Below are 25,095 nucleotides of genomic sequence, written 5' to 3' on the forward strand. Positions count from 1 at the left end.
TCTGGCTTCTTTCTCCCCTTCTCTCTTTTGCTTCTCTCCTGCTTATGCTTCTCTTTTAAATATTTATTTATTTATTTATTTATTTAGAGGCATGTTTTATTTATTTATTTGTTTGTTTGTTTTTGTTTATACATGCACTGGGTACAGTCAGAAGTGCAGAAGGGTGAGAGAATTCACCAGAGCCAGAGCGGGGAGCAGAGCAGGCAAAAGGACCGAAGCACACTGCTGAGGGGAGCAGCGGGTGGCAGGAGAGGTCTGCGCGCCATGTGGGACCCTCCTCCGGTGGCCGGGGAGCAGCCGGGGATCGAACCGGTGTGGCAGAGGCTGCGGGCAGCTTCGCAACCCAGTGCTCAACCGCTGCGCCACCAGGGAGGCCTTCTCTTGATGACTATCTCTATACACCTGCCATGGCCCTCAGAAGTAAATAAGAGTTTGCGACAATGTAACAACTGCAGGCACCCCATCAGGCAGGGCAATCCTAATGGTGGGAGGGCAAAAAAGCCTGAAAACCATACCCTACACCCTCCCTGAAGATGATAAAACCTAATGCTGCCCCCACAATGAGGCAGCATCTTTCTGCCAACCTGTGACTATACAGGAGCTTCCTTTCACCAAATCTCTCCCTCCAGAGGGCAACAGCTCCCTACCTGTCTGTGACCTGCACCATGCCAGGACTTCTCTTAACTGACCTCCCTCTGTGGAGGCAGCTCCCTTCAAGGTTGCCTGCCTGCAACCAAGCAGGCCTCTCTTGGCAAGCCTGTCCCTTCTGGGGCAGCTCTTTCTGCCCACTTGTGTCTATGCAAGTGTCTTTTACTCTTCTGCCCCTTTCTCTAATAAACCTGCTCTTTTAATACAACTAACATCTCTGCCTCCTGGAGAAACTCGCCTGGGAAACTCAGGGTGTGCCACTGAAAGGGGAGCTCTGGTGAAACCTTTCCCAGAGTGAACCCAAGAACCCCACACTCTAAACTCACTGACACCGAAAACGACATCATTAGCACAGGGTAGGATTGAGGGATCTGGGTTAACTGTACTGGTCGCTGGCCAGGAAGGCTCTACAGGAGAGGAGCCTGAGATGGGGTGGCTGATGTGATGGCATGGAGAACATCAAACTGCAGGTGAATGGTTCTGTAGGATCCATAGTTTAGGCTTACCAAGTAATCTCTAGCGTGAATTTCAGTTATTATAATCAGTATGGGGGTATAAGTGTTGGGGTTCAGATGATGGGTTTCAGTGCATGGATTGCTTGGGTTCTACCGAGAAAGAATTCAGCAGACGTTCCCATTCATCAGCACATGCAAGTTTGTTAAGGAAAAGAGAACATGGAAAGAGAGATACCTGCATAGACACAGGTGGGCAGTCTTAAAGGAGGAGAAGTGCATTTTGCCAGAGCAAGGGGTGTTCTTTTATAATGTTCTTGCATGGAATTATTGTGGAAATTATAAGTTGGGTTAGTCTTCTAATATTGATAATCCTCTCTGCCCCCACCCCTGGCTGATAATCTTTTCCGACCCCATCTCAGATTCCAGGAAACTTCCACAGTCAGGTTTAGCCAAAGCTTCATTTAATCACCCCTAGCCCCACCTCTGGTGTTTGTCCTTGTGAGACCTTACATTCTAAATTTTTCTATTCCAGCATTCCAACATAACCATCCCAGGGCCATCCTAGGGAGAAGCTAGCACGGAACTCAGTAAATTTCTGTTCCTTAATATTTTTCTGTCTTTCCAGCTCTCCTTCCCCAGCAGCAGCTACCCATTTCCCATATCCTGTAGCCCAAAACAGCCTTCAGGGATGGGGTGTCTCACTTTGTTGCTATTATTAGTGCTTAGAATCCTCTTCACTCATTTCATCAGGACTGATTCTGGGAAGGAGCCAGGAGCCCACCCTAGTTTGCCATGTAGGTGGGTGGCTGGTTGGCTATTCCTTTACCCTCACTTGATGACTGCCTGCATGTTTCTCTTAATTTTTTTTCTAAGATTTATTTATTTATAGAAGAACTGGGGCACAGGCCAGATGTGCGGGAGGGTGAGAGGATTCACCAGAGACAGAGTGGGAAAGAGAACAGGCAGACGGACTGAAATACACTGCTGAGGGGAGGAGCGGGCGAGAGGAGAGATTTGCCGCGCCATGTGGGTATCTCCACCGCTGGCGGGGATCAAACCGGCACTCCAGAGGCTGTGGACAGCTTCACAGCGCTGCGCTCAACCGCCTGCGCCACCGGGGAGGCCCTCTTTATGGCTTTTTAATACTCCGTTGGGTGTTTCTCTGGCCCGTATGCAGTAAACTTAGGGCAGGATGAAGCCCAATTCAGCTCTAGACCCTGGCCCCTGCACAGGACCGCGAAAACATCAATTAACGTCCCCTGATGCAAATGTCATCAGTTAAGGCCCCTCTCATGTCACCTTGGGTTACCACTGAATGTACCACCTTGACAACTGAACTGTCTCAGGCAGTTACTAAGGCTAGGCTCCCGCCACCGGAAGCGTCCCTGAATTTACAAGAGTAAGTGACCATTAATGGAGCGAAACGGGCCACTGACTAATATTTTCTGTATATTGGGGGCAGGGAGAATGGCGCGCCTCTTGTCTTAGGGCAAATCGAGATAGTGACTTAGGTCAAAGTCTTGAGCGTGCTCGTGTTTTCATGTAATTAACAGCCAAGCCGAAGGGCAGAAAGATGAAGGAAAAACAGAGGAGACCAAAAATAAAATAAAATAAAATAAAATAAAATAAAATAAAATAAAATAAAATAAAATAAAATAAAATAATCCAAAGAGCCCTAGAGAGGCGGGAAGGAGCCAGCTGGCAGCCGGAGGGGCGTTCAGGAGGCGGCGCGTCCCGGCGGCGGGGCAGGCGCGCCGGAGGGCGGGAACCGCAGGGGCGGCGGGCCGGGAGCGCGCCGGGCGGGCGCACTGTCCCGGCGCGCGGGGGCGAGGGGGCGGGGCCTGGCGAGCGGCGTGCGGGGAGCAACCCCCCGGGCGCCGAATGGTCGCGCCCGGCGGAGGCGGCCAATGGGCGGCCGGGATGTTGGAGCGGCGGCGGCGGCGGGCGCTAGCTGGCTGGAGGACGGCCGCCGCCATGATGCTTGTTTGCTTTCAATGAAAACGAGGGGGGCGCGGAGGAGGAGGCGGCGGCGTCGGTGGCGGCGGCGTCGGCGGCGCGGCGGCGAAGGCGGCGGCGGGCGCGGCGAGGAGGGCGAGGCCCGGGGCCGACCGTGCCGCGGGGCGTAGTGGCGCCCGTCGGGGCGGCGGAGGCGGGCGGCTGACGCGGTGGCGCTCGGAGGGGGAACAAAGAGCGCGGCGGCGGCGGCGGAGGCGCGGCGGCGGCGGCGCTGCAGCGGCGGGCGGGACTGGTATGGTGGTTCCACAGGGCAGACCCCGCTGCGCTCACAGGGAGGAGGCGGCGGCGGCGGGCGGCGCGCCCCGTGAGGTGAGCGAGGCGGCCGGGCCCGGGGGGGCTGCTGCGCTCGGGCCGCGCTCGGCCGTGCCCGGGACGCGGCGCGCGGGGCCGGGCGCGCGCCTGGAGTTCTGCGGGCGGCGGGCGGGGCCGGCGGCTGTTGGGGCCCCGGGCGGCGGCGCCGTCCCGATCCGGCCGCTCGCGGGCCGCGCCCCCGGCCGCGCCGGGGCGGGGGCGCTGACGGGCGGGGGCGGCGCGCAGGGGTCGGGGGGGCGCCGGGGACCCCGCTGCGGACCCCGCTGCGGTCGCCGGGACGGGCGGGCGCGGGCGGCAACTTGGGAGGCGCGGCCGCGGGGCCGGCGCTGCGGAGCGCGGAACTCGGCGGTTGCCTGCGAGCGGGAAGCCAACGGCCCCCCCGCCCCCCGGCCGCGCAGATTCAGTTGGGAGCAGATGGGGCGGGGGCGGCGGTGACAGGTTCCGGGGGGCTGCGCCCCGCGGGGGAGATGGACGGCCCCGCCGAGGGCTCGGGGGCGGCCGCGGCCCAGAAGCGGTTTGCTGCGGAGCCCGGAGCCCGTCCTCCCGTCGCCTCTCTCAGCACCCGTCGTCATTTTTTTGGAAACTTTTTTTTCTTTGACTCTTACTCTTCACCTTCCCCGAAGAGGCTGCTAACGCTAGTAAAACACCTGTAACCTTGCGAGCCGTGACTGCACGCGACAGCGTCGTGAATGGTCATTTGCTTGACCTTGTTGGGTTTGTTAGTGTCTTAAGCTGAGGTTGGAGTAATTTGATGGAATTCGAGTTCCCCTACTTAACCTGTTTTTCGGCTGCATTGCCCCGTTAGTTGGTGTGTAAAGTTAATTTTGAAGAGGAAGAGAGTGACTTATGAATAAGTGAAAAATGAAATGGTGTGTGTTAGCACGTTGTATTTTCCAGGATACACTTAAAGAAAGTTTTGTATGCTGTAGGCGCTAGTGTGGCCATTGATGAAAAGGTCTTGAAGACTTTTGTAATCTGTGTCAGAGGGACTTTCAGGTTTTAGAATGTGATGAATTTGAGAATAAAATCCCTTAAATATTTTTAGACCAGTGATTTAGGCCATTTGATTGCTTTAAACAAAATATTGAATAGCTACTGATGAGGAAACTGAGGGGAAAGGTTAAAGGGACTTGCTCAAGAAACACAGAGGGAAAGGCCCTGGCTTATGTGAATATGAAAGCGTATGGGAATGTGATAGAATTGCTGTAGATCAGTTCATTTGGGAGGGCAGATAGGAGTTAATTAAGATGCTTGAGTCTGGTCACTTCTTAGTAGTTTAACAGGATTATTAACGAAACCGTTGAAAAAGATGTGAAAAAAGGTATGTGAAATTTCTTCCGAGAGTCAGAAGAGTCTCCCTGAAAGTCCATCCTTGCATAGTTCAAAAATATTTTGATCAGTGGTAATGTAGCTGAAAAAGTTGCTTTTGAATGCCTATTTGATTTACAGGTATTTCCTTGGTGGCTAGTAAAACTACAATTATTGGGAATTTTAAGACTGTTTCCTTTTGAACAGACAAGTGGTTGGGCTATATAGAACTTTGTCCTGACTGTGACTAAAAGGTTTATAGGAATTTGCCTACTGTACTTGTAATTTATAAATAAGCATTTTGGCTAAGCTAAGGCGTACCATGGTTGCTTTGATTTCTTATATTAGCCTTCTTGTATTCTTTATTTTTTTTAAAGATTTATTTATTTTGCATAAAAGAGCTGGGGTACAGGCCAGAGGTGTGGGAGGTGAGAGGATTCCTCAGAGACACTAGGGAACAGAACAGGCAGACTGACAAATACACTGCTGAGGGGAGCAGTGGGCGAAGCAGGAGAGGTCTGCTGCACCATATGTGTTGCTCCCTGGCTGGCTGGGGATTGAACTCATGCTGTAGAGACTGCGATTGCTTCATATTGCTGTGCTTAATCCCTTGCGCCACCAGGGAGGCCCCCATCCTTCTTGTATTTTTTTTTTTTAAGATTTATTTATTTATACAAGAACTGGGGTACAGTCAGAGGCGTGGGAGGATGAGAGAATTCACCAGAGACAGAGCAGGAGAGGTCTGCCACGCCATGTGGGTTTCTCCCTGGCCAGCCAGGAATCGAACCGGTGCTGCAGAGAGCTCCGCACTCAACCTGCTGCGCCACCGCGGAGGCCCCCTTCTTGTATTCTTTAAAGCATAAACCTTTTTCATATCATGTTGCAACAGAAAGGGATAATACATGTAAGTTGTGCTGGAATAAATGGTCAAGACTTCTCAAAGCTGTAGCTTTTGGGCCATGAGGAGTGAAGGGACTAATATCTACAATACACCTGAAACTTTCCCATACCTTGGTTGGAAAATGCTTTTAAGGTGTCTGTCACTTTGGAAATGTCCAAATAGGTTCATCTAAAAACTTGTATTTTAGTGGAGAAAAATGCATGGATTTGTGAGTATGCAATACTGTATTTCACTTTTGATTGGACGTTAATGATAGGTTATCTAGGAAAAAATTCCCAATTTTAATTTTCAAGTCCCTAGCTTCCACAGAATATTTTGTTGATGTACTTTTTCTTTTTTTTGAAGATTTATTTATTTATTTATACAAGCACTGGGTACAGTCAGAAGCGTGGGAGGGTGAGAGAATTCACCAGAGCCAGAGCAGGGAGCAGAACAGGCAGAAGAACCGAAGCATGCTGCTGAGGGGAGCAGCGGGCGGCAGGAGAGGTCTGCGCGCCATGCGGGACCCTCCTCCGGTGGCCAGGGAGCAGCCGGGGATCGAACTGGCGCTGCAGAGGCTGCGGGCAGCTTCACAACCCAGCGCTCAACCGCTGCGCCACCGGGGATGCCCGATGTACTTTTTCCTTTAACCTTACTGCTATTCTGTTTTGGAAGGTAGCCATTTTAAGATGATGTGTGATTAATAAAACACTATATGTGAAAATTTCTATATATGAAATTAAGAAACGTTGAATAAGCTGTTAACTTATTGTCTATCTAGCTTCTGTACATCAAAGTTATGAAGGGATGTGCCATATTTTGGTATATAAATAAATAGGTAAAGAGAAGGTTATTTGGATCCAAGGTAGTATCAATTGAGGCTGCCTTGTCCTTATTTTCTGGGTTTTACCTCTCCGTCATGTGTTTGTATTTTGCATAAGGAATAGTATATGCTGCATGCAGTGTTGGATTCTGAGAATTAAAAGATGACATTTATTTCTGCCTTGTAGTCTCTCAGCTGTAGTTGGTATAGAGTGCTGTGAAAGAACAGAGGAGAGAATGATTAAATTTGTACAAGGTGTGGGAGCAGTTTACAGAAAATAACACTGAGTACTAGGTCTTTGCCAAATTGGAGGGTGGGGGGCATTTCAAACAGAAGGAACTGTGGGTGTGAAGTGTTGGGTAAGGTCTATGGTGAGGTAATACAGGAACAAGAAGAGTGGCTGGAGATGAACCTGCAAAGTGTGTTTAGCCTTGATTTTTTTTTTTTTTTTTGACCATCCTAATTTGTTACTATGTAGGTAAGAATTTTACAAATATGGGGCCTCCCTCGCGGTGCAGGGGTTAAAGACAGCGCTGTCAAGCTGTCGACAGCCACTGCAGCATGAATTCGATCTCCAGCCAGCCAGCAAGCAACCCATATGGCGTAGCAGCCCTCTCCTCCCTCATCCGCTGTTCCCCTCAGCAACGTATTTCAGTAGATCTGCCTGTTCCGCTCCCCACCCTCTCTGGTGAATCCTCTCACCCCCTGCACCTCTGGCTTACACCCCAGTTCTTGTATGTATAAATAATCTTTAAAAAAAGAAAGAATTTTACAAACATTACTTACTAGTGGTAATGGTGGTGCTGGAGAGTATTGTGTGTTCTCCAAGCTGCGCTGTGAGAACCACTCATAACGTGGTGGAATTTGTGGCCCTTTCCAAGCTATTGTAGCCTGCAGATGTCAGCCCTCGAATCTCATTGTCCTTGTGGACTGGTTTAGGACCGTGATCCACTGGGTATCAGAATTTCTTTGGATGGCTTTGTGGAATGGATTGATGAGGATAACCTCAAAAATTTTGTATGTGGAATCTTCACCAACCCATTAAGAATTTGGGGCTCTCCCACAGTGGCATCCAGCTCGTTCCCCAGCAGCAGATTGAAGGCCTCTAGCAAACTTCTGCTGATTAACACTATGATGGGCAGGCTTGCCATAGGTTGCAGCCTTTGGAACTGGATGTGACCATCACAGCACACACTACTGTGATGTATGACAAACCTTGCTTGACCTTACATCCCAGTTTGCTTTATCTGGCCAGGTGAGGCAGTGTGCCCTGTGAAGGGCTGGCAGCACTGCTAGCAGTGCCCCCTGAGAGGAAAATGCATCACTGCTTCTTCCTCATAGTTCCTGAATGTGCTTGTAAGTGCCCATTTTGACTTACCTGATGGCTTCCTTCAGGAGGAAAGGAAAGAGCCCCAGCCTTGATTTTGAAAGGTCAAGCTTGCTAAGCTCAAAGTGAAGTTCATATCTTTATCCTATAGCAAAGGAGGGAGCTGAAATATTTTAGTAGGGGAACAAGGTGATTTAAACATCACTTTCACATAGGTGTGAAGATACAGTGAATATAAAAATCAAGTCATATTTGCCATAGAGTATTACTGATTCCAGATCTGTTTAACTTGGGTATAGTGTCTCTTGTGTCTTTTGCAATGGGCTTGAGGACTACCCAATTGCTCTGTAGTATAGGGAAATTTTGGAAGAAGTTTAAAGCAATCGAAACAGTGCAACTTACAAAATGGTACACATGGAAAGGGAGGCATTGAGAATGCCATTGTTTTCTCAGACTTGCACAGGTTCTAGAGCTGAAGCTGGAAAAATTCAATCCTGTGCCCACCAGAAGTGAGAGCTACCAAGATTAAAAGATTATGACTCTCCTTATGGTCTGTTGTAATATGGGCAATGAACATTTTGTGAAATTTGGGGGACAGCAGAGTTCTCCCCTGAGTAGATGATTAAAATTGGAGTATTGAAACTTTCCTACATTGGAGAAGTCCTTATAAAGCTGTTAATTTTATACAATGCTGCTATAAAGCAACATCTAGGTTCCTTAAAGTCAGCATGCTGTGCAAAATTGTGCAGTAAAATAACATACAGGGCTTATGGGCGGGTGAGATTAGGGAACAACAATCAAAAACTTGTCAGTTATTTTTTAAAGAGGAGCCTATAAAAATAGCAGTTTTACACATGTTAAATGGCTAAGAAATACATAAATACTACAGTAAACCAGCATTGTACTTTGAGAAAGACTTGGTTTGCTTGTGGAATGGGCATTAGAAGGGTTGCTGTTTGTGAATTATTGTGAAGTGTGGTGGAAGGAGGGTTACCTAAAATCAGTTAGAATGTTAGATTAATAGCAGTTATGGAGTGGTGTGATGCACACAACCCAGATAGTGAACTGATTAAGCTGTTTTGTGTATCTCCATGCAACTCAGTTTAGCTGGGTACACTTTACTACCTTTATCTTATGTTTTTTGGAGACAGAACCACATATAAGCAATTGGGAATTTGAGGTTACACTCATTCCCTATTATGTCTATCATTTTGGAACAAATTCACATTTTCAAAGTAAGTGATGTAGCATAACTGATTATACTTAAATATGGCATTTAAAAGTACTTCTAAAATTCAGTTCCAAAAATAATCATTCAACACCCATGTATCAGTCTCCATGTATATAGACTTAGAGGGCTATGATCTTTTGTCCAAGTGGTTACACAGTGTTGCATAGAGAAAGACAAATGACAGGTTATATAGGAATTAGTAATATAAAAAACATTTGATATAAATGCTTTTGATATAAATGAATGTAAAAAGCAATTAGTAATATAAAAAACATTCAGGTTACTTGGGAAACCTGAAATTGTCTTCTCAGAGATCTTTGAGCTGAATTTTTAAAGAGTGAATAAGGACCTGTCAGACTGAGTAGGACAGTTCAGAGGGAAGGAACAGCATGTGCAAAGTTAAGTTACAGACAACTTGGGTTGTGAAACATGGCATTCATGGGTGTGAAGGATAGGAAGGTAGACCAGAAACAGCTTGAGATAGTCCTGGGTTTTTTTTTCTTAAAGTGTTGGGATTTTGTTTTTTCTGTATATAATGAGGTCATAGAGAATTCAGTTGAATAGAGGAGGGAAAATTATGTGTGTGAGCAGAGAAAATTTTTCTGGGACTAGGTATGTAAAAGTCAGATTGTAGATTAGCCTGAAAGCAAGTGGGAGGGTAAAATGAAAAAGACTGCAGACTGCTATTTGGAAAAATGTAAAGTAGAGGAGAAGGAAAAAGGGGAATTATTTAATGAGGAGGTCAAGAGAGTCTTGGCACCTATGTCGGTTGCCAGCCTTCTTTTTGTTGCCTTCAAGTCCAAAGCTTAGCAAATGAATTTTTAATATATATGTACATTTTTCAAATGTTTCCCTGAAATGATTGACTTTTAATCACGTAAAACTGTTTTCTTTGTGGAATTTTATGATTTCAAAACTAAAATTTCTTCACTCAAGGTGATATGATATTAAAACTTTATTAAAGACTAATATTTTTTCTTTTTTTATCAGAAGAAGGTAATATAAATAGGGAAAAAAATAAGAAATTGCCTGAAAACACAATTGGCGTGAATTAGTTCCTGAAAAAGAGTTTCATGGCTTGGTAACCGTGATTATTGTAAGAATTAAGAGAGAAAAATGCAAACGCTTAAGAATTTGTGAGTTATTTGCAAATTATTTCAGGAGTGGAAGAATCCTTGGTCATTTATTAATATAAAAATTTACGTGGGTTTCTCTCTTAATTATCTATCGTCTACATTTAAAGAGGCAGTCATAGGGTGTTTCCCTATTTTCCATATGGGATACATTCTGTAAGCCAACTCCCAATAGAGGGGTAACCTGGTACGCCTTCACCTAGACAAAGTGCATTGGAATATTCCATTTTGTTAATTTATAGATGTCTTCATAGGTATCCTCATCAATTTCTATAGTAGTCACTTTCTTTCACATCTCCCAATATCATATTTAAATGTTGATTATAAGTGTGTAATCTGCCTTCAAGTTGTCATTTCTCATTTTCTCATAAATTTTTTCCTCTAGATTGAGTCTGAGATTCAGGGTTTCTTCTACAGTGTTTGTAGTTTGTTGCTGGTTCATGTTATCACCATGTTTCAAACCTCACAACTCTAATACTTGCTTTGTATGTTTCCTGTGCTAGGTTAGTGCTCAGCAGCCCAAAGCTCTGTTAAATACTTGATGCAATTTTAAACATGCAATAGTAGCAAGCAGAGAGTTGTTTGTTACAAATAAGATTATCTCTGCAGAGTAATGTTGTGAAGACTTAAAACAGAAAATAGACAGTGATCTTTGTATGCAAAAAGAGTTACTGGTGATTTTCTAGAAGCATCCTGTGATTGCATATAGATTTTTTTCTAGGCTGACTTTGAGTTGAGAAATGTGTAGGGTGGTAGGTGAAAAGAGACAAGCTATTAGGGGTCTCTCCTAATTGAAGACCCAACAAATGAAGATAAAATTTATTAAAAATAGGGCCTCACCTGGTGGCGCAGCGGTTGAGCGCTGGGCTGTGAAGCTGCCTGCAGCCTCTGCAGCGCCGGTTCGATCCCCAGCGAGGGTCCCACATGGCACGCAGACCTCTCCTGACGCCCGCTTCTCCCCTCAGCAGTGTATTTCGTCAGTCTGTCTGTTCTGTTCCCTGCTCTGGCTTTGGTGAATTCTCTTACCCTCCTGCGCGCTTCTGACTGTATCCAGTGCTTGTATAAATAAATAAATCTAAAAAAAAAAATTAGGTGAAAAATTTTATTTGCTGTCAACTTTTTTGAGAGGCATAATCTTTTTCTTCTACAAAAGGCATCATATAACTGATAGTTAGCTTCATGCTTCAGACCTTACCTCCCTTCATATATTTTAATATAAAATATTTGAAAATGAAAACTAGTATATCTAAAGAATTTAGATAATTTATATCTAAAGAATTTTCTATATCTAAAGAATAGCTATATTTATATCTAAATCTTATCTAAAGAATACCTGAATATTGATATATCTAAAGAGTTTTCATTTGTTTTCTAATTTTCTAGAATCTACAAATAACCAAAGGGATATGCAAAGCAGACAGATTTGCTGTCACAGAAAGAAAGCAATTATTGAATGCTAATGATGCGATAGGTTTCTCCTCATGCTAAAATCGTGGGGTAGATATCAGCATTTTATAAATGAAGAAACCATAGTTTTATTTATTTATTTTTTAATTTTATTTATTTATTTTTTTTAAATAATAAATTTTATTTTTATTCCCCATACAATTGCAGCCCCCCCATTCTGACCCCAATCCCTCCCCTCCCACCCCCGCCCCCCAAAAAGTGTCTCTGGTTCATAGTTTTTTGTTGATTTTGATTTTCACTTTCTTATAGTTATTCATTTTCCTGGTCCCTTATTTAAGTTTTCTAGATTCCTGCTATGAGTGAGACCATCCGGTATTTTTCTTTTTCTTTTTGGCTTATTTCGCTGAGCATGATCCCTTCCAGCGCCATCCATGTTGCTGCAAACTGCATGTGTTTATCTTTTTTGAATGCTGAGTAATATTCCATGGTGTATATGTACCACATCTTCTTGATCCAGTCATCTATTTTTGGGCATTTGGGCTGTTTCCAAAGCTTAGCTATTGTAAACAGTGCTGCAATAAACATAGGGGTGCAGGTGTTCTTTGGAATTGATGTTTCTGTGTCCTTTGGGTAAATACCTAGGAGTGGAATTGCTGGATCATATGGAAGCTCTATGTTTAGTAGGCCCATAAATCTCCACACAGCTCTCCATAGTGGTTGGACCAGTTTGGACTCCCACCAACAGTGCAGGAGAGTTCCTTTTTCTCCACACCCTCGCCAACATTTGTTGTTGCTAGTTTTTTTAATATGTGCCATTCTCACTGGTGTAAGATGGTATCTCATGGTAGTTTTGATTTGCATTTCCCTGATGACAAGTGATGTTGAACATTTTTTCATATGCCTGTTGGCCATTCGCATTTCCTCTTCAGAGAAGTTTCTTTTTAGCTCTTCTGCCCATTTTTTGACTGGATTATTTTCTTTGTTGTTGTTAAGTCTCATCAGCTCTTTGCAGATTTTTCTGATCAGTCCTTTATCATTAGTGTTGGGTGCAAAAATGTTCTCCCAGTTAGTGGGGTTTCTCTTTGTTTTTGTTATTGTCTCTTTTGCTGTGCAGAAGCTCTTTAATTTGATGTAGTCCCAGCTGTTGATCTTTGCCTTCACTCTCACTGCTTTGGGTGATGTGTCTGTAAAGATGTCTTTTATGTGCAAATCACGTAGCGTTTCGCCTATATTTCCTTCTATATATTTTATGGTTTCAGGTCTTATGTCTAGTTCTTTAATCCATTTTGAGTTGATTTTTGTGTATGGTGTGAGGTAGTGGTCAAGCTTCATTCTTTTGCATGTAGTGACCCAGTTTTCCCAGCACCATTTATTGAACAAACTCTCTTTGCTCCAATGCATAGTCTTTGCTCCTTTGTCAAAGATTAGTTGACCATAAATCTGTGGGTTTATTTCTGGATTTTCTATTCCATTCCATTGGTCTGTATGTCTGTTCTTATTCCAATACCATGCAGTTTTGATGATTATGGCTTTGTAGTATAGTTTGAAGTCTGGGAGTGTGATGCCTCCATTCCCTTCTTTTTTTTTTCAGGAGAGCTTTGGCTATTTGAGGTTTTTTGTGATTCCATATGAATTTCATCAATAATTGTTCTATTTCTTTGAAGAATGACATTGAAATTTTTATTGGAATAACATTGAATCTGTATATTGCTTTTGGTAGGATGGCCATTTTAATAATGTTTATTCTTCCAATCCATGAGCAGGGGATGTCTTTCCATTTCTTTGTGTCTTCTTCTATTTCTTTTAACAGTGTTTTATAGTTTTCTTTGTATAGGTCCTTTACCTCTTTTGTTAGATTTATTCCCAAATATTTGATTTTTTTTGTTTCAATAAAAAAAGGGATGGTGTTTTTGATTTCTTCTTCTTCAGATTTTTTGTTTGTGTATAGGAAGGCTACTGACTTTTGCGTGTTGATTTTGTATCCTGCCACTTTACTGAACTGATTGATGAGTTGAATTAGTTTTTCTGTGGAGTTTTTGGGGTTCTCTATGTATATTATCATATCATCTGCAAATAGTGATAGTTTGACTTCTTCTTTTCCTATTTGGATTCCTTGGATGTCTTTCTCTTGTCTTATTGCTCTGGCTAGGACTTCCAGTATTATATTGAAAAGCAGTGGTGAGAGTGGACATCCTTGTCTTGTTCCAGATCTTAATGGAATTGCTTTCAGCTTTTCACCATTGAGAATAATACTGGCTGTTGGCTTGTCATAGATGGCCTTTATGATGTTGAGGTATGTTCCTTGTATCCCAAGAATTTCAAGGGCTTTTATCATGAATGGGTGTTGCACTTTGTCGAAAGCTTTCTCAGCATCTATTGATATTATCATATGGTTTTTATATTTCTTTTGTTGATATGTTGGATAACGTTGATTGATTTTCGGATGTTAAACCATCCTTGTGTCCCTGGAATGAATCCTACTTGGTCGTGGTGAATTATCTTATGGATACATTGTTGGATTCTGATAGCTAAAATTTTATGGAGGATTTTTGCATCCATGTTCATTAGGGAGATTGGCCTGTAGTTTTCCTTTTTTGTGTTGTCCTTGTTCGGTTTTGGTATTAGTGTAATGTTGGCTTCATAGAACGTGTTTGGTATTGTCCCTTCCTTCTCAATTTTTTGGAAGAGTTTGTGAAGGATAGGCACTAATTCATCTCTGAATGTTTGGTAGAATTCATTTGTAAATCCATCAGGTCCTGGGCTTTTGTTTTTGGGGAGATTTTTGATTACCATTTCAATTTCGCTGCTTGTAATTGGTCTGTTTAGGTGTTCTATTTCTTCTTTATCTAGCTTTGGGTGATTGTAGAGTTGTAGGAATTTGTCCATCTCCTCTAGATTGTTAAACTTGTTTCCATATAACTCTTCATAGTAGTTACTGATTATTCTTTTGATTTCTGCTGTGTCCGTTGTGATTTCTCCTCTTTCATTGATGATCCTGTTTATTTCTGCTTTCTCCGTTTTTTCCTTTGTGAGCCTGGCTAGGGGTTTGTCTATTTTATTGATTTTTTTCAAAGAACCAGCTCTTGGTTTCATTGATCTTTTGGATTGTTTTTTTAGTTTCAATTTCATTTATTTCTGCTTTTGTTTTTATTATTTCTTTTCTTCTACTGGTTTTGGGGTTTTTTTGTTGTTCTTTTTCTAGATCTTTGAGCTTCGAGATTAGGTTGCTTCTTTGAGTTCTTTCTTGTTTCTTGATGTGAGCTTCTATTGCTATATATTTTCCTCTTATTACTGCTTTTGCTGCATCCCATACATTTAGGATATTGGTGTCCTCCTTGTCGTTCAATTCAAAGAATTTTTTAATTTCTTCTTTGATCTCCTCATTAGTCCAGTGGTCTTCCAGTAGTGTGGTTCTTAATCTCCATGAGGTAGGAAAGTTCCTTGCCTTCTTTTTATGGTTTATTTCTAGTTTGATGCCTTCATGGTCAGAAAAGATGGTTGATATGATTTCAATCTTGGTGTATCTGTTGATATTTGTCTTGTGCCCCAGTATGTGATCGATCCTGGAGAATGATCCGTGTGCGCTTGAGAAGAATGTGTACTCCATTTTTTTGGGGTTTAGTGTTCTATAGATGTCTGTTAAGCCCAAATGCTCTAGGTCCTTATTTACAGCTTTGGAAGAAACCTTAGTTTTAAAGATGAATGGTGAACACATGGATGCAGAGCTAGAACTTTTTGACTCTAGTTTGTGTTTTTAATCTCATTGCATTTTGCTCCCTGATTCTCATCGTAACACATATTCCTGATGCTGTGATTTGGAGCGAACCTGTGATATGGATTTGATAATAGAAGGAGACCCTATTGCTGCTCCCAAGTTATATATATACTTATATTCGTGGCTGATCATGTTGACATAATAGAACTAACTGGCAGAATATTTCAGTATTTGTGATTCTTTTTTTTTGATTATGCATTGAAAAAAATCACTAAAATTCATTTATGAATACTGTTAATGTTGATCAAGAATTCAGTTTTAAAGCATTCCATATTTTAGGAAGACAGTCACTTACACATCTGCAGTCAAAAAGCAGTGTGTAACTGAATTCCCTTTGAACACCATTGCCTCAGATTTCTTTTCCAAGTCGTCTTGAAACATCACACCGTGGCTTTAAAGCAATATTCTAGCATTGTTAAAGACTTTTTGATAATTTGTAAGGTCACTATTTCATCGATAATTTCCTTTCTAAGTTTTAAGGGGGGGGGGGAACATCCATTGATCTATTGAAAGTGTTTGCTAGTACTGTTAGGGGAAAAGATGTCCTGCACTAATCCCATACAGGCTTTGTGGACCACTGGAGTGGTCTGGACCCCACTCCAGGACAAAGCCATCAGGACATTGGGAAAGACAAATCCCATCACCACCAAAGGGAAGGTGGCTGGGACATGAGGGTGGAGTTAAGTAGCCAGGTTGGGTATAAAAACCAAACACGTGGGCCTTGGGGGTCGCTCGCTCTGTCGCTCGGCTTCACGGCTCCTGGCTTGCAGCCAGCTCCCGAGTGCCATTTGGGATTCCAGAATCGGGTAGGACGCATTTAAAACTTTGTCTCCCATTTTTCTCCCTGAGCTGTACATTTCCTCATTTTTCCTTCCCATGTAAATAAACCTTTTATTAACCTTTTGTGTGTGCCTGCAGTAGAGCATTGATAAATCCTTTTAAGCACGCGGGTGAGGACCCACAGTCAGGCACCCCGTTTTGTATCGGGGCTGCCCTATAACAGTACATCAGAACTTCTGAAATGATTGTATACATGAACTAGGAGCTAAAAAAATGTTGAATGTTCAAAAGACCCAAATTCCCAGTACCTAGTGATAAATTTATTCATTATGAGAGAGGAACAAATAGGTTATATAAGGTCTAGGAAAAGATTAAAAAAAAAAGAAAAGATTTCTGTTGAAAGCCATTATTTGATGCTGAAACTGTAAATTACATAGTTGTTGCTTGTCATAAGCAGATTTCGAATTGATGGTCCCCCTCTGCTTACCTTTCTGATCTTGGTGAGATTTACCACACAAATCTTGGTTTTGATTTAATACCCTCCATATTAGTGGGGCATTTAACTTCTCTTGATTGGATCTAGTTTGTCTAATATTTTCTTAATACGTTTACCTGTAATTTTGACTTAAAGTATATCGATTAAAATTTCTAAGCTGATATTGTCATTTATTTTTATATTTTCATTTATTTAAGTTTGTTGATCTATACTCAGTATACTTTTATAATTGTATTTTGAGATATATTGCAGGTATTTGACTATTTTTGGTATTTTTATGTGGCTTTTTTAAAAGATTTATTTTTATTGATTTATGCATATAAGAACTGGGGTGTAGTTCAGAGGTGTTGGGGTGTATGTGAGAGGATTCACCAGAGACAGAGTGGGGAGAAGGCTTCCCATCAGCGGATCTGGTGAAATACACTGCTGAGGGGAGCAGCTGGAGAGGCAGGAGAGGTCTGCTTTGCCTTGTGAGCTAACTCCTGGTCCAGGAGGATCAAACTTATGCTGCAGTGGCTGCTGATAGCTTGATAGTGCTGAGACTTAACCGCTTGTGCCACCAGGGAGGCCCTAGTATGGTAACTATTGATAGGTGTAATCCACGTAAATGAAAAGTTCTTTGAGGTACTTTCAAGTTTTACATGCCTATAAGCTCCTGGAGTGATTGAGATCTGTTGTCTTAGATATTATTCAGAGTTTGGGAGTAGAAAGTACAGGTGAAAAGATGATATATCTGAGAGTTAAACTAGAAAGTTCATGATCTCAGCAATGTAGTATTTGGAAGATGAACATGAAATCTTGGGTTTTTATCAGTGACAGAATCCTACAGTGTGAGGCAGTCATGTAATACATAGTGTACATTTTTGTAGTCTGTTATCACAGGTTCAAATTTCAGTTTTATTTATAAGGAGTATGTGACCTTGGGCAAATTATTTAAAGCCTGGGTCTTGTTTTCCTCCTCCAAAAAAGATCCAGAAAAGATGGAGGATATCATTTGTCCCTGTGAGAAGTAAATTGAGGTACTATAGATCAATTGTTGCATAGTGGTTGAAAGCACAGACTTTTGGATCAGACTGGGGTTAAAATCACAGTTGTGTCACTCTGTGATTTTAGTCCAGTTACTCATTCTCTGGGTCACCCTTTCTTATGTGAGGAGAATAATACTGTCTACTTACTGAGGTAATGCATGTGAAGTACTTCATAGGTCTTCCTGGTGGTGAGTGCTCTATGAAGGTTAACTATTATGTACCGAGTGCAAAGCGTGGCAGATGGGCACTCGACAATACATTTGCCTTTGCCAATATCTGAGGGTTTCTTATTTTTCCATGGTATATCACTGAGATTATGTTTGCAGTTGAACTTATGTTAACATAAGTTTCTTTGCTGCTTATTCCAGCCTCTCCTCAAACTAGTATTTACAGTCTTTGGCCACTAAGATCCTTTCTGTCTGGTTTCTCTAGATTTTGCCTGTACGATTAGATACCTAGTTACTAGTTTTCCTATTCTTGGTAAGATATAAACTGCTTCTATTAGTACACTTGTCTCTTACAGAATGTTTGCTTTTTTGCTATCACAGTTACTTCACGTGAATTTATGTAAGTATTCATTGAGTTCTTAGCCTGGCTCTGAAAGTACGCAAATATTTAATGTATAAGTGTAAAGTGCAAGGAGCTTTTATTACAGTATTTGAGTGACACATGATGGGGTTAATGAATACAGCAATAGAGATATACTCATGGTTCATAATAGCTCAGCAGGAAATGATAAATTCCTTTGTTTTTGGAGGAATAGGGGAAGAAGGGCCCTTTTGAAGTTGGATATCTGAGTTGGCATTTGAAGGATGGATGACTTGAGGCTAAAGATGTCTGGCCACAGGGAGAGATGAACATTTCAGGCAGAAGCAATAGCAATTGTTAAAGCATGGAGATTTGTGAGAGGTAAGTGGGAGTCCTGGAGATCCAGACCATGAGATGGACAGACTTCCATGGGACTAGGGGGTGTGGGCGGGTGGCTGCTAGATCATAAAAGCACCTTAGTTGTTTTGTAACGCAACCTGGGTTTCCTCTGTTTAGTTCAATACATATTTGAGCATCTTCTGTTAGGATTAGTCAGATTCCAAGGTTCAAATGTGGAGATGTAGTTTTAGGGCCATGAGGTGTAAGTACTTTTTTTATTTTTATTTTTTTTTATTAGGAGAACACTTGGCAGGGGGAGGATACAGGATGGGAAGAGAAGAAAACTTGGGTCTGAGAGCTGCTGGGGAATTAAGGCAGAGTAGATGAGAAAGATGGAGGAGGTAAAATGGGCAAGAATTAGAGAATGGTTATGAATGCTGTGATTAGATGGGAGAGAGTCAAGATTAGTTAATACTCACATTTCTGGCTTGGAAAACTATGTGGGGATAATAGGAAGAGGATCAAGTTTGAAGACCAAGATGAGAATTTCACTTTTCAGTGATATTTTTGATATCATGTTTCTTTCTGTAGCTTTTTAGTCTGTCCCCTCCTTTGCAATTCAAATACCTTGTTTTGAGAGATTATCATGAGTCCTTAGATACATACCATGGTATCATTGACTGCTTTTTCTTTTTAAATTATTTTTTTTTAATCATTGACTGTTTTTCAGTAGTAGTCTTGAAATATGTAAATCCACAGTTAGGATTTAAATTTTGGTTTTTAGATAAAAAGTCATCTTTTGCAGAGGATATGTATTTATTTGGCACTTGGGATAGACATTTTGCCGCTGTGTATAGCTCTTGAATGAGGTTTATCATCTGACCTATCTTGGAAACCTGAAAGAAATACCCGTGATGTGTTGCTATTGAGAGGCAGGATGATTTGGCTTTGAAGTGAGATGTGAAAAGTATCTTACCTGAATTGAGGCTATAGAAGGACTTAAACAATGTATTCCAAGGGAGCCAATGGGTTCTGTTTACTATAGAGTCACATTTTGTTCTTTATTTGTAGAATTCAACTAATATACTTGGCAGAAACAGAAGATGAATAATTTAAAGAGTATGATAATTATGCCATTTCAGCCATGATTAATATCATAAATATAAAATTCCAGAATATTTCCATGAAAAAGTCTAATTGTATTTATTCATATGCCATTTCAGATACCTTACATGTTTCTTGATAGAAACAGATGAATACAAGTTGTTAGGATTTGTGTTACACAAAATTTTTTAAATGTACCTGTGAATGAAAATTGACTCTGGATTGTATTAAGAAGGGATGTTTTCCTTTTATGGTTTCAGAGTAGTGACTTGATGTTTTTGTAGTAATTGGAAGTATGTTATTTATGATTCATGTTTATAATTTGATTTTCTTTATAGTTCCTTTTTCATTTTAAAATACCACTAAAATAATTCTATTTCCCTTTTCATCAAAAGTGTGATTTCAAAGTAAGTTTGTTTTTAAAGTTGCAGACTTTATTCATCAAGTTATTTCAAGTGTATCTTCTCACTGTAAGGAATGAAACTAATGGACACTAATAAATTTGGCATAGGGTTATTGGAAACAAGCCATATTTGATTTTAATAGTCTACTGAAAGCTATGAATTACAGATTGGTCTTTGAAGAATTACATTCAACAAATTTATTCTCGTCTAGTCTTGCTCTGTGGCAATCATGGTTCTAGTACTATGGGAAAAGAATTTGTGAGTATGAGAAAATAGTTTATGATGTACTGTGGCCTGGTGGGGATGCTTGTAGGGGATAGTATTTGGACTTAAATTCGAAGAATGGACAGGATTTTAGTGTGAAACAGTATGACTAATAGTATGGAGATCAGGAAATGTGGAGCATATTTTGAAAGGTGACAGTTTGTCTGCCAATATCATAAAAAATTAAAAAGAGAAGGCTGGACCAAAGTCTGAAAAGATGGAATATTTTGAATTGAAAACAAAGGGATTTGAATTTGTTTTCTAACAAGCAGAAGAACTTTCTCTAAAGCAGCTGGGGAATAGAAGCCACAGAATCATAGTTTTAAAGCAGCTATGGGATCAGAAGTCATTACAGATAAACTTTCCAATTCCTTAGTCAAAAGTCAGCTCTTCAAAAAAAAAAAAATTCATTGTTAGGAAGAATAATTTGCGAAAGGTTTGTAGACTAGTTGTAATCTTAAAGACATAAATATCAACTATGGGATGCCATTATTAGTAGTTGAAGAAGTGGAAAATAAGTTCCTAAATTAGAATGTCTATAAAAAATAAAAGGTTGTAGTATGATTACATGGAGATTTTTATTTTCTCCCTCAGTAAGTTATGATCCAACATCATGTGTTCTTAACTCTTTGTTCTTAGTAGCTAAGTGATTATTAGTAAATATTTGTTGAATGAATGGTTCTATTTAAAAGAAAACAAACAAGAAGTATGGTTTTGTTACTGAATTGTTTTGGGTTTTTCTTCTATGAAGACTTGATTCTGGATCATGAAGAAAAGAATGTTTAGACTTGTTCATTAGCGCAATGTTGCTAGACAATTACATAAGACACTGAGAGATACAAACTAAGATGATGGGTGCTACAGCAAATGTATGATCTACAGAGGAGGGAGTAGTGAACGTCTGTGCCTTTGTGTGTAGGGACTTACAGACTCTTAACATGTGACCTGAGTTGGCATGGAGGCTAGTAGGAGTTTAAGATGAATGTATTAGCATGTATTAAAAGACTATGTCTTCGAGTAAGTTTGCTGCAATTAATTTAGGATCTGTAGGGTGCATGTGTGTAAGTGATTGAAGATAGGGAGGAAAATAGTTGACTAAGTCCAAATTGTAAAGGACTTTAAAGTTTGGATGTAAGAAAGGTAGATAGGAAGGGCCATCTTAGCTTTTTAAGCAGCAAGAGTGGCATGAGCAGGCATCTGTCAGGAAGATTGGTGTAGAAGAGGTTAATAGTTGAAGCTTAGAAATGAAGGACTAAATTAACTTCAATTGCAATGAAAATGGAGACAACTGCTAAGAAATCCCATGGAAGTTAAAAAAAAAAATCAGAATAGGATTTAGCAAACAATTGGAAAAGACCCAGTGGAAAATTGGATTGAAAGAAGTAAATTGGCACCAAAGTTAGTGTCACTACCTTTTCAAATATGCCCTAACTTGTAGCTCTAAGAAGAGCCTAATCAAATAAAAGGGTCTCTCTACACATGAATTTTTCTTCCTGCTTCCTCCTCTTCTTTCCCTCCATCCACCCTCTTTCTCCGTTATGTTTGGGAAAGAAAGCATAGGATGAACCAAAAGCACATAAAGGAAAAGGGAGATATTATTATTTTTTTGTTTGTTTTTTTAAACTAGGGAGCTGGAATAAACTTTTTTTTTTTTAAGATTTATTTATTTATTTATACAGTCAGAAGCGCGGGAAGGTGAGAGAATTCACCAGAGCCAGAGAGGGGAACAGAACAGGCAGACCGACGAAATACACTGCTGAGGGGAGCAGCGGGCGGCAGGAGAGGTCTGTGCGCCATGTGGGACCCTTGCCGGTGGCCGGGGATTGAACCGGTACTGCAGAGGCTGCGGGTAGCTTTGCAGCCCAGTGCTCAACCGCTGCGCCACCTGGGGAGGCCTGAAAAGAGAGAGATTAAATTTAATATTTTGTCTTGTCAGTTGAGGTGGCTTTAACTTCATTTTCCTTGAAAAAGACCAGGCTCATGTAATTTAAATAAATTATTTAACTTTATGCCTTTTATGAAAAAACTTATTTTCTGTATGTGGCCAGAATAATGTGACCACATAATGAGTCATTAACATTGTAAATATAAACTAGGTATTACCACTTATATCCAGCTGTTCATAAAATGTCATTTATTGCTAATTTGTGGTTCCTGTATGGGGACCATCATTTTGCATCTGATTGTATCCCTTAATTCTCTTGGAATCTAAAATAGTTCTGACACCAGCTCTTTGAAGGCAACAGACCAGTTAGATACTCTGCAGAAAGTCCCACTTTCTCATTTTGTGCTATTGCTGCTTTGGTGTTATCTGGTCAATTTCTCTAGTTCTTAATCAAGGTAAACATTATTGATGAGTGCTTTATATTTTTTCACATCAAGAGATCCAGTATCTGGTTCTCCCATTAGTGTGAAGATGGAAGAGGGTGACAGTTTATTTCTCCCTTGCACATTTTCAACCTATGATCAGAAAAAGATATGGGGGTAGTTATTATACCAGTGCCAATGATTCATCGAGTGGTTTTAACTTTGCTCAATTCTTGCCTAAATAAGGTTCATTAGGAATTACAAACTTAGGTTGGATTTTTTTTTTTTAAGATTTATTTTTCATTTATGCATGCATGCAAGAATAGGGGTGTAGGGAGTAAGGATTCACCAGAGACAGAGTGGGGAGCAAAACAGGCGGATCTATGAAATAGACTGCTGAGGGGAGCAGCTGGTGAGACAGTAGAGGTCTATTGCACCATGTGGGTAAGCTCCCTGGAAGGGGATTGAACTCATGCTGCAGTGGCTGGTAATAGCTTGATGTTGCTGAGACTTGACTTAACCCCTTGTGCCACCAGGGACGCCCAAAATTATGTTGCTTTAAAAGAAATTGTTTCATTTTTCACTTATTAACTGTCATTCTTTTGTAAAGTAGGTCTTTCCTTCACCTGACCTATTGGATTACTGTGAAATACAGTTCCTGCTGAAAGGGTGAACACTAAAAAGTCTCTTTAGTTACTAATTATCATAGCTTAATAGGTGCCTCAAATAGTCATTGTTTCCTCCCCCCATGGCTTCCTCCCCCTTTCTCTGTCTCATCTTCAGTTTTACCAGCCCCCCCCACCCCCATGCCTTGATTATTTCTTGATTATTGCAGTAATTTCTTCTGTTACTAAGCCATCTTTTATGTCACTGCCAACTGTTTTCTACATTTTTATTGATTCAGTATATTCCATTCTATTGTAATTATGACTCTTTTTGTTTAAATTGTCACAATTTTGTCCAGTGTAGATCCCTTCTAGCTGACTCCTATTATTATGTTGACATAATGACCTCAGTAGTTCTTTTTTTTGAGCACTAAGAGATATCCCCAAGCTCAGTTTCAATACTCCTGCTCCAAACTTATAACTGGCCATTTTCCAGAGAACATTGCTCAAAATCAAGGATTAGGAGTGCTGTTATTCCAGAAGTAATATTACTTCTAGAACAAAATACTTCAATGAATAGTTAGAAACAAATTAAAAATCAAGAGTTTATATTGTTATTTTCAAGTAAGTTTTAGTATTTGCTTTTATTTGATTCATAAATGTTTTCTTACCCTGAAAATCTTTTTTTTAACATTATCGTAAGTACTTACTTGCTTAGTCTTATAATAAGTAATTGCATATAATCCCAGTAGCTTAACACATTTTTTTTTTTACAGCTGCCTGCATGGTAACTTTTTTAACCATGTATTCTTTTTAGTGGTGGTGTTTGCATTATTTGTCACGAACAATGTTATAAAAAGTACTTATTAAAAAGTACATGCGTTGTATGCTTAGTAATTGGAAAGTGCCCCTTTGTCTTCGCACTTAATCAAGTGTTTGAGTAGAATATTTTTTTGTCGAGGTAAAATTTGCCTCAAACTTAATGCAGAACCAAAACTGAAATGTATAGGCCTTAAATTAAGTTTTGATAAATATTTATACCCAAGTAAACCACACCAAATTGAGTAATTTCATTTCTCCCGTACAGGAAGGTGGTTACAATTTGTCTCCACAGGTTCCTTTAAGTGTAATCTTTCTGGGTTCTCTCTCTCTCTCTCTCTCTCTCTCTCTCTCTCCCCCCTCCCCTCCCCTCCCTCTTTTCCCTCTTCTCCCTTCTCTCTCCCTCTCTCTACCCCCCACTTCTCCCTCCTTTCTCTCTCTCTCTCCCCCCTTCTTCCTCTTCTCTCTCCTCTCTCTCTCCTCCGTCTTCTCCCTCTTCTCTCCTCTCTCTCTCCCCCCTCTTCTCTCTCCTCTCTCCCTCCCCTCTTCTCCCTCCTCTCTCTCTCCCCCTTCTCCCTCTCCTCTCTCCTTTCTCTCTCTCTCTCCCCCCTTCTCCCTCTCTTCTCTCTCTCTCCCCCTCTTCTCCCTCCTCTCTCTCCCCCCTTCTCCCTCTCCTCTCTCCTTTCTCTCTCTCTCTCTCCCTCTTCTCTCTCTCTCTCTCTCCCCCTCTTCTCCCTCCTCTCTCTCTTCTCTCTCTCCCTCTTCTCCCTTCTCTCTCTCTCTCTCTCTCTCCTCCTCCCTCTCCCCCTCTCCCTCCCTCTTCTCTCTCCTCTCTCTCTTCCCCCCTCTTCTCCCTCTTCTCTCCCCTCTCTCCCTCTCTCTCTCTCCTCTCTCTTTTTTGTTTGCTTTTTTTGCTGAGTAGTATTCAGTTGTTTAAATATATCACAATTTTATTATGTCACTGTTAATAAACATTTGAGTTGTTTTCAGTTTTTGGCAGTTAGGAATAAAGCTGTTGGGAATATTTATATGAATATCTTTTTGTGGATGTGTTTTTATTTCTGTTGGGTAAATAAGGGAGGATTTGCTGAGTTATAGAGTAGGTA

The 25,095-nt window shown here is 41.2% G+C and overlaps 1 protein-coding gene across 8 annotated transcripts in view; it reads left to right on the forward strand.

The window, feature by feature from the left end:
- Positions 1-3,348: 3,348 nt before the first annotated feature.
- Positions 3,349-25,095, forward strand: part of CNOT6 (CCR4-NOT transcription complex subunit 6) — a 61,122-nt gene continuing 39,375 nt past the window's right edge. For 2 of the 8 annotated variants that reach the window (XM_037500997.2, XM_054691880.1), the window contains exon 1: positions 4,030-4,123. The gene's annotated coding sequence lies outside the window, so the exon portion shown is untranslated. The other 6 variants (XM_054691876.1, XM_054691875.1, XM_054691877.1 and 3 more) reach the window with 6 other exon arrangements.

Source organism: Talpa occidentalis, unplaced genomic scaffold (genome assembly GCF_014898055.3).
Source record: "Talpa occidentalis isolate TD23 unplaced genomic scaffold, MPIMG_talOcc4v2.1 talOcc4.9, whole genome shotgun sequence".
Classification (NCBI taxonomy): domain Eukaryota; kingdom Metazoa; phylum Chordata; class Mammalia; order Eulipotyphla; family Talpidae; genus Talpa; species Talpa occidentalis.